Below are 10,070 nucleotides of genomic sequence, written 5' to 3'. Positions count from 1 at the left end.
AAATGTCTGGACTAGATTAGTTGTTCTGGGCATGAACCATGGCAGTTTGGAGTTCAGATTGTTTTACTATCCTGAGGAAAACCTAAATCTGACCCCTCTTGCTTGGCTTTGGCTTTGGTATGACTTGGTGGGCCAGTATGCATGGTTTTGGAAAATTCTCAATGCCTTCTGTTATTACATCTCAGTTAATTATGAAACCACCCTGCTCTTCTACTTTTCTTATTTTTTTTGTCCTAAATTCCATTTATTAAACATTAAGTTTATAAATGAATGAACACCAATTAGCGGTATCGATGAAGTTGGAGAGTATTGCGCCTTCTCCAAGCTGCACGATGAGACCCTCCAATGGTATGGTGGAACTTGTGACCCTTTCCAAGACCCCGGCTCTTCCGGCCAGCTGAGGTAAGCCCCCAAATCTCTCTGTGTTTGTGCAGTGGCTTGGTGATCCATTGAGTTTTGTCTGATAGCTTTATGGAATGGATCAATAAGAATAACCTCAAAGAATTTGAATCTTCACCCACCCAGTAGGAGTTCAAGACTCTCAGGGCCCCACAGTGGTGGCCAGCACGCTCTTCTGCTACGGACTGAAGGCTCCTGGCAAACTTCAGCTGATTGACACCTTGATGTACTGGTTTACTGTAGGTCGCACCCTTGGGCACCGGGCACTTTTGGCTGCCCCAGCGGACACCAATGCAGTAGATGACATAACCTTGCTTGGCCTTGTAGCCCAGCCAGCGGGTCTTGTCCAGCCTGGTGGGCCAGGGCACCCGGTGCAGGGCTGACAGCTGGCAATACTGCCAGCAGCACACGCGCAGCAGGAACCACATGACATCTGACTGCTTCTTCCTCCATAGCTCCTGGGTGCCTACTTGTAGGCACCCATGCTGGCGCACGCTTACCCTGCCAGATGGCTGCCTCAAACCGGAAAGCGCTCTCCCACTTTTCAATCTGAACCTTCTCTTATAACAAGAGAAAAAAAGACAATGAAGCATGTCCACTATAGTCATTCCAGCTGACAATGTATCCAGTCCTCTGTCCCAAGTAGGTTCTGCTTCTCTGGTGTCTTCTGGGTTACGTTGTCAGCATTATATATTGTTCCTTTGGTTCTGCTTTTTCACTCTGTGTTGGTTCCTGCAAATCTTCCCATTGGTTTTTTTTTTCATTTTCTGAATTTTGTGTCATCATCATTTCTTACTGTAGGGTAATAGCCCGTTTCATTTATATGCCACAGGTTGTTTTTTTCTTTCAGTCATTCCCCAATGGATAGGCCACTGCATGAAATTTTTAGTAGCTGAGAATCATCTAAAATTTTAATGGCATTTCTCCCAGACCTCAAACATATCTGTAGCACTGACTACATTGGAAGCAACTGATTCCCCCCAGATGATGAAGGAAACCCCATATGGTGAAATTTAGAGTTTAGTCATCTGCTTAAAAATCATGCCAACTCCTTTTAATTATTACTGCTTTGTAGGATAGTTTGATAGGTTCTGCTGGTTCCCTCCCTTTCCACTTTTTGTCATTATTCTCCTTGAGATCCTTGACCACTTGTTTTTCCTGACAAATTTCTGTCTCTGTAAAATAATCCTGTGATAGTTTGATTGGTATGGCCCTGAATAAAAAATTAATTTAGATAGTATTGCCATTTTTTAGTATCCTGGCTCAGTCTATCCATGAGCAGTGAATATTTCACCAATTACTTGTCTGTCTTTATTTACATAAAGAGTGTTTAGTAGTTATATTCATATAGTTTCTGGGTCTGTCTTGGTAGTTATACTCCCAAGTATTTCCTGTTACTCACAAGCTATATAGCTCTAGACTTTCCCAAAACCATTCCCTGAAAGTTGGAGATGATGGGATGATGACATCAGTTATTGGGTTGTAATTGATTGGTCTGGTCAGTCAACTTAGTCACACTGGTCATTTCAAATTATAACAATAAGGAAAAACAATAGCAATGATGGCTGCTATTATTTAATCTTCTCCATTCTCCTCATCCTCATCCCCCTCATCACAGGGATTTCTGTACCACTTCCTCTGTGCCAAGCACTATGCTAAGTATTTATGATCATTATCTCATTTGCTCCTCACAACAGCCCTGGAGTTAAATGCTGTTATCATCCCCATTTCAAACAGAATTTAAGTGACTTGTCCACAGTCACACAGCTGTATGAGGCCAAATTTGCACTCAAGTCTTCCTGACTCCAGGCCAGGTTCTCTATCCACTGTGGTGCCAGCTACCTCATACTTCTTAACTTCTCTAATATTTTTGAGGGCACCACCATCTGCCCAGTCATCTAGTTGTCTAGTTGAGGTATCATTGACTCCTCTTTCTCACTCCCCATATCCCACCTGTTGCCAAGGCCTGTCAATTTAACACCTTCTCTCTTCGGACATTGTCACCACTCCAGTGTTAACACTCCCTCATCACCTGATGACTGCACTACTGTATACCGAGCTGTCGGCCTCAAGTACCTCCCCACTCCCACCCATCATCCACTCTGCTGTCAGTCATCTTCCTAAAGTGCAGATCTGACAGTGGCACTCCCCCCTCTCTATAAACTCCAGTGGCTCCCTACCATCTCTAGTGTCAAACACAAAATCCATGCTTGAAGTGCTTTCCTCCTTTATCCCCTTCTCCTCCTCCTCGCTTCCCTGACTTCCTTGGAATCCTAGCAAAAATCCCCCCTTCTAGAGGGAGCCTTTCCTGATCCCCCTTAATGCTGGTGCTTTTCCTGTTGTGCTTCTCTCCCATTTATCCCACCTGGGAGTCACCTGAGAGCTGAGCCTGCTATTTTACCTCTCTATCACCAGTGCTTAGCACAGAACTTGGCACATAGTAGGTGCCTAATCAAAGCTCATTGACTGACTTCCATAGATACTGCTTTGAAGTTTACAAGTTACCTATAGACATTGCCATTTTATCCAGATTGAATGATGAATAGGGATAAAGTGCTTGATTCCCATAAGTTGTGTAACAAGGACAATAATCTCTCCTATTTAGACAGAGCTTTAAGGTTTACAAAATACTTACTAGATATTATCTCATTTAATCTTTACAGACACCCTGGGAGCTAGGTGTTATTAGTGTCCCCATTTTAAACTGAAACCAAGGCTCAGGCAGGTTAAGTGAAATATTTGCTCAAGGACACACATCAAGTAGCTGAGGTAGGATTCAAACCCAGCTCTTTCTAATTGCGAATCTAGCACTCCTCACCCAAGCTTAAGGACCTGGGATTTTAGAGGCATGGAGACTCCCTCTCTCCACCAAGAGAGATCACTTTCCCTGTAGCCTTAGAGAAGTGTTTCAGAGGCAGGATTTGAACCCAGGTCTTGGTCTGAAACCAAGGCCAATGCTTTATCCACTACACCACTACACTATGCCACTTTTGTGAGAGAAAAGGTAAAGTACACTTTTGTCCAAAAGCGTTGACAAGGGTAATGTTTAGAAGTCTTTACTTGGGGGAGGAACCTCATTACTTGACAGAAAGGATTGCCTTATGTATTTTCCCACAGACCTTTTCTCCATGCCAAAGAGAAGTCTGGATTTGGGAACAGAACACATGGATGGGCTAGACTCTTGCTTCTACCCCTTATTAGCTCCTTAGTGATTTCCTCATCTTTAATTCCCCAGGATTCTTTTTTTTTTTTTTGGTGAGGCAGTTGGTGTTAAGTGACTTGCCCAGGGTCACACAGCTAGTAAGTGTTAAGTGTCTGAGGCCGAATTTGAACTCAGGTACTCCTGAATCCAGGGCTGGTACTCTATCCACTGCGCCACCTAGCTGCTCCCCAACTCCAGGATTCTTAAACACAACTGCCCCCTCCAACTTGAATTCTGTCTTTCTTTTCATGGTTTGTTGGCCGATAATTACATCACAAACAGAATCCTTTCCTGCTGGGAAGCAGTGTTTCCTGAGGCTGCCCAACCTGCAGCCCACTTTGTAAGGTTGTTCTGGAGTGATTTGAAATCTTTTTTTTAAAAGCAATAAACTGGCCAGTGATTTCAAAAGCAATGGGCCTTTATTTGGTATATTTTGACTCACTTAGGCTAAGGCTTGTGGCTTATCTTGAGTGAATCAAGGGCATGAAGAGAAAGGCAAGGGAAGAAGGTCATCACAACCTCTGGAGAGATGGGGGGGGATGAGAAGGAAGATGCTGGTAAAGGGGAAGGAAGGGGAGGGGGAATCATCATTTAAGAGTCTGCCCACAGGGGCAGCTAGGTGGCGCAGTGAATAGAGCACTGGCCCTGGATTCAGGAGGACCTGAGTTCAAATCCGGCCTCAGACACTTAACACTTGCTAGCTGTGTGACCCTGGGCAAGTCACTTAACCCCAATTGCCTCACTAAAAAAAAAAAATACAAAGAGTCTGCCCACCCCCACCCCGATCTCAGGCTCTGGTTATGCCAGCCCTTCCACCCATTTTAGTTGGAGAGCCCCTGGGGTGATTAGAGGGACGCTCTGAACAGTGACACAGAAGAGGGCCAGGTATGTCTGATTGGTTTCCCTCCTCCGATGTCACAGGCAGGGAAATGTCAAGGTTTTATGTGTTATTGAAGTTTCTGGGGTTCCAGAAAATAAGCACGGCTGGAGGAGGAGGTGTGTGTCTGCAGCAGAAACAGCTTTTTACCAAAAAAATGCTAGGCCTAGGAACGCAGAATTGGGAGGGACTCGCACAGACTGATTTTTCTGTACCTCATTCTTTTACCATGATGTTCGGTTTTCCAGTCTAATTAATTTGGCTACCTGAGCCTTAACAAAGTAAAACAATCCGAATCATTTAACAGACTCATAAAGAAGGCATCTTCATCATAATTGTAAAACCATCTTGGTCCCATGTTCACAGAACCTCAGGACAGGGAGCTGATTGCGATCACAAATCGCCATTAACTATGAGTCAGGCTTGCTCTCCCATTTTTCTTGCTATCTGAGTATTTTGGTATAAACAGAATCATTCTTCTTCCTTATCTTCCGGCTCCTTCTGCCATATTAATTCAGCTTTGACATGTCCCCATATAGTGTTTATGGTAAAATGAGATGAGTGAACTGATTCGAATGAAATAGCTGACTTTTGACCCACATCTCATGCCAAAGACAAACTGGACTCTATTAAGAGTTTAGAAATCTAGTTGACTTTCACATTCTTTTTTACTTGACGGCGGCATCTTGTGTGTGTGGGTGTGTGTGTGGGTGTGGGTGTGTATTTATATAGGGTGTGTATATATATATTTATATATATAGTATGCATATATATGTATATGTGTGTATATATACACGTACATATCTATATCTATCTACATATATCGATATCGATATATACACATATATCTAGAGCAGTTCTTGAAGGATTGCTACTTCATTGCATCTATTAAGCACTTTGGAGATGAAGACTGATCTTGTGTCCTTGTTCTTGTCTCTATGTCCCTAGGAGCGAGTACACAGTCGGTTGTTGTCTAGAAGTCACTGAGGAAACCCATTGCCATGAGCACTACTGTTGTGTAGTAACTGTGTACAGTATGATATATGATATAAGATATTAATTACATTATATCATGATAACACAGGCTCACAAACTGAAGGCTGAATTGTGGGCAAAATCAAACAGTTGCCTGAGTGACAGCCTAAGACTAAGCAGCCTGTTTTTATCATTTTAACGTATAAAACCTAGAAAATACTCAACTTATGGGTTCTAAAGGTGGACTCTTGATACCATGTTTAATTACAAATCATAATACCACTCAATTGTTATGAAATAGGAATGGAGATAGCCCCATGGAAATAAATATGTCAGTTTATTTAGCTCTAGCTGGGTCACTAATACACACATGCATGCGCACACATATATACACACATATACTTGGCATCGGCATCAGCAAAACTTGCTAGAGAAAACATTTTATATAACAAAATGTCTGGCCCACATATCAAGTTCTTTTGTTCAACTTGTTCTTCAACTCTGACTTTCTAAAAAAAATACTAAACTTGATTATCAGGATGTATTTTCATTGGATTATTTTAAGGCCTGCAGGTCTCTCAGTTTCAATGATTTATATACTTGACATGTGGTAACTTTGGGTCATGTGGTAACATTGTTAAGGGGGCAGCCTTAAATGAGACTATATATGTGTGTGTGTGTGTGTGTGTACACACACATACATATACATATACATATATATGTGTGTAGGTATGTATGTATGTATTTATTTTTTAAAAGCACAAGGGAGGGGCAGCTAGATAGAGACCTGGCCCTGGAGTCAGGAAGACCTGAGTTTAAATCTGGGCTCAGATACTTAACACTTACTAGCTGTGTGACCCTGGGCAAATCACTTAACCCCAATTGCCACACACACACACACACACACACACACACACACACACACACACACAACGCACAAGGGAGAGAGAAGAGAGGTTTGCAGGTCATGAAAAGTTGGAATTTGTTTTTAGAATTTCCTTTCCTATAGGTTTCAGTTTTCATGCTAAGCGTTTTTTGGTGAAAGGTAAGAAAGATGGATTAGGTAGCTGATGAAGCAACCCTATTTCTTATTTGATTAGATTTCCCATAGATTTAAAAGTTTATTGGAAGGGGGCATCTAGGTGGTGCAGTAGATAGAGCACCAGCCCTGGAGTCAGGAGGACCTGAGTTCAAATCTGGCTTAAGACACTTGACACTACTAGCTGTGTGACCCTGGGCAAGTCACTTTACCCCAATTGCCTCACCAAAAAAACAAAAAAAAAGTTTATTGGAGGAAATGATGGTCTTGTACCTCCAGCCTAGGTTTACATGAGGGATGGACTAAGGGATAGAGGTATGAAAAAGACAACTGAGTGGTCATAGAAAAATGAATTTTCACTAGTTCTCTCGCCATCCCAGCTCTGACTAGCACCTTTAAATTATTTACCCTGGAAATGACAGAAGACATTTGTTTCAAAGAAGAAAATGTGTACATGGTAGGAGGCATGTGAAGTATAAAGATAACATTTTTCTTGACTTTCTTAAAACGTGGCAATAGAGAACTGCCATCATCAACAAACATTTATTAAGCATTTATTTATTCCAAGAACTGTGCTAAGTACTGGAGGATTCAAAGAAGAGTAAAAACATAATCCCTGCCCTCAAGGAGCTCACATTTTAATGTAGTCTCAACCACATGCAAACAACTATGTATATACAAGATAAAAACAGGCTAACAGGGAGATAGTCTTAGCAGGAAGGCACTAGCAGTATCAGTAGAGAAAAAGTATGAAAAGCCTTTTATAGAAAGGATTTGAGTTGAGTTTTCAAGAAAGCTATTCCCCAATGGATAAATGGTCATGGGATAGAATCAGGCAGTTTTCAGAAGAAGAAATCAAATCTATATGTAGTCATGTATAAAAATGATCAAAATCATTAATGATTAGAGAAATGCAAATTACAGCATTTCTGAGGTACCATGTCACACTATTAGAGATGATAAATGCAGGGGTAGCTAGGTGGCACAGTGGATAAAGCACCAGTTCTGGACTCAGGAGGACCTGAGTTCAAATCTGCCCTCAGACACTTGACCCTTAGTAGCTGTGTGACCCTGGACAAGTCACTTAACCCTCACTGCCCCACTGGGAAAAATAGAAATGACAAATGCTGGAGGGGATGAGGGAAAATAGGTACACTATTGAATTGTTGGTGGAATTGTGATCTGGTTCAACCATTCTGAAGAACAATTTGGAACTATGCCCAAAGGGCTATAAAACTGTGCATACCTTGCAACACAGCAATATCATGACTAGATCTGTAACCCAAAGAGCTAAAAGGAAAAGGGAAAGGACCTATATGTACAAAATATTTCCATCAGTTCTTTTTGAAGTGACAAAGAATTGGAAATTGAGGGGTTGCTCATCAATTGGGGAATGGCTGAACAAGTTGTGGCACATGATTGTGATGGAATACTATTTTGCCATAAGGAATGATGAGGGGCCTAGTTTCATAAAAACATAGCAAGACCTCTATGAATAGATGCTAAGTGAAATGAGAAGAACCAGATCATTGTGCATAGTCATGGTGATGTTGTTATGATGATCAGCTGTGAAAGGTTTGGCTATTCTGATTAATACAAAGATCCAAGACAATTCCAAAGGACTTACAATGAAAAAATTCTATCCACCTCTAGAGAGAGAATGGAAGAACTCTGAGTACAAATTGAAGTACAATTTTCTTACTCTTTATTTTTACTGGGTTTTTTTGCGATATGGCTAATATTGGAATATGTTTTACATGATTTTACATGTATAATTGATTTCATATTGCTTGCCTTTTGAGTTGCTGGGGGAGGGGTGAGAAATTGACACTCAAAATTGTGAAAAGAAAAGAGTGTATTAAATAAGTAATTTTTTTGGTTAAGTTAAAAAAAAACAGGATTTCATATTTGATCCTAGAGGCCATAGGGAACTATTAGAGTATGCTTTTAAATCAACACACAATTCATGCTGAATATCCTTTGCATAATGATGGGCTAGGGGGTAATGTCATACACAGTCTTTAACCCCATCCCTCAGCCTCCCTTTCTAGCCCCCACCCAGGAAGTTGGTAAAGCTATTTCCAGTTCCTGTCTCTCAGAGGGAGGAGCCAGTATATGTGACTTGGAGGTAAATGTTGGTGAGGCAGAGGTGGACTGGAAGGAATTCTAGAACCTTCTTTCTTAAGTGGCTGCAGCTTCCATGGACCAAGATGAAGTACTGGACAGGTCAGTGGGTGAAATAGTATATTGAACTTAATTTTTTGTGTGGAGGGGCATGTGGACACTAGGTTAAGAGGTAGAAGCCCTCAAGACTCTCTTTGAATTTCTGTTTCCTTGACAGATAGAGTTATAGATGTGGGGATGGGTGGGTTCTTAGAGGTCATCACCTCAGATACTCTCATTTTTTGGGGGGTAGGGGGAGGATACTAAGGGGGCTGGGAGAGGAGAAGAGGTGGCTTTCCCACAGGCACAGAGTTAGTCTAAAGGACTTTCCTTTTTGACCTAGTAACCTTCAGAATTGGGTGGCAGATACAAAACTAAGGGAGACATGGTAAAAATCCAGGGTAGGGGGTGGTTAGGGGACTTCGATTTTTTACTATTGTTGGGCATGGGGGCCCAAAAATGTCAGAGGTCCTGGCTCCAAGCTCAAGGGAGAAGGCTATTTGACGGGTTTTTGCGCCTGAGTGTTGCTGGATGGACCTTGTGTTGCATTCTGCCCCTTGTTGCTGGGCAAGTTATGATTCGCTGTTCTGTCTGGTGTGTTCTAGCTTCCCCTGTTGCTGGGCAAGCCTTGTGCTTGGAGAGGTTTTGTTTTTGTTTTTAATAACTCCTGTTGTTAAGCAGGGGTCGTATGTGGAGTGTTCTGCTGCTTCTGTTGCTGGGCAGACCTCGTGCTTGTTGATTTTTTTACAGCCCCTGTTGCTGGGCAGGGGTCCTGCTTGGAATGCTCAGCTGTATCTGTTGCTGGGCTTGCCTTAGACTTGGAAATTTTTTTTTACAATCCCTGTTGCTGGGCAGGGGTCGTACTTGCAACATTGTACTGGCTCTTGGGGGGTAGGCCTCGTGTTGCCTCTGTTGCTGGGCAGGCCACGTGCTCAGAGGTTTTTTTATAACCCCTGTTGCTAGGCAGGGGTCGTACTTGCAACATTGTACTGGCTCCTTCAGGGCAGGCTTCGTGTTTGTCACGTTTTCCGGCCTCTGTTGCTAGGCAAGACTCGCGTTGGTCACGTTTTTTGTGGCCTCTGTTTCTGGGAAGGTCATGTCCTTTTAACAGTTTACTGCCTCTGTTGCTGGGCAGGCTTCGTGTCGATCACGTTTTACGGCCTCTGTTTCTGGGCAGGTCACGTGCTTGTAACGGTTTACTGCCTCTGTTGCTGGGCAGGCTTCGTGTTGATCACGTTTTGTGGCCTCTGTTTTTTGGGCAGGTCACGTGCTTGTAACGGTTTACCGTCTCTGTTACTGGGCAGGCTTCTTGACTGAGCCCCCCTCCCCCCTGGCTTCAGCGCCATTCCCGCCCTTTTTAATGAGCCACACCCAGCAGCAGCAGCGTCAGCCTGAAGGGGGCGCTGCACGCTTAG

The 10,070-nt window shown here is 42.7% G+C and overlaps 1 pseudogene; it reads right to left on the bottom strand.

Annotated features, from left to right (window-relative positions):
* Window positions 1-281: 281 nt before the first annotated feature.
* On the bottom strand, window positions 282-5,290 carry LOC122734134 (annotated as a pseudogene).
* Window positions 5,291-10,070: the final 4,780 nt, after the last annotated feature.

The sequence above is a fragment of the Dromiciops gliroides genome, chromosome X (genome assembly GCF_019393635.1).
Source record: "Dromiciops gliroides isolate mDroGli1 chromosome X, mDroGli1.pri, whole genome shotgun sequence".
Taxonomy (NCBI): domain Eukaryota; kingdom Metazoa; phylum Chordata; class Mammalia; order Microbiotheria; family Microbiotheriidae; genus Dromiciops; species Dromiciops gliroides.
The sequence above is the reverse complement of the archived record's forward strand: the minus strand, read 5'-3'. Positions and strand labels throughout refer to the sequence as shown.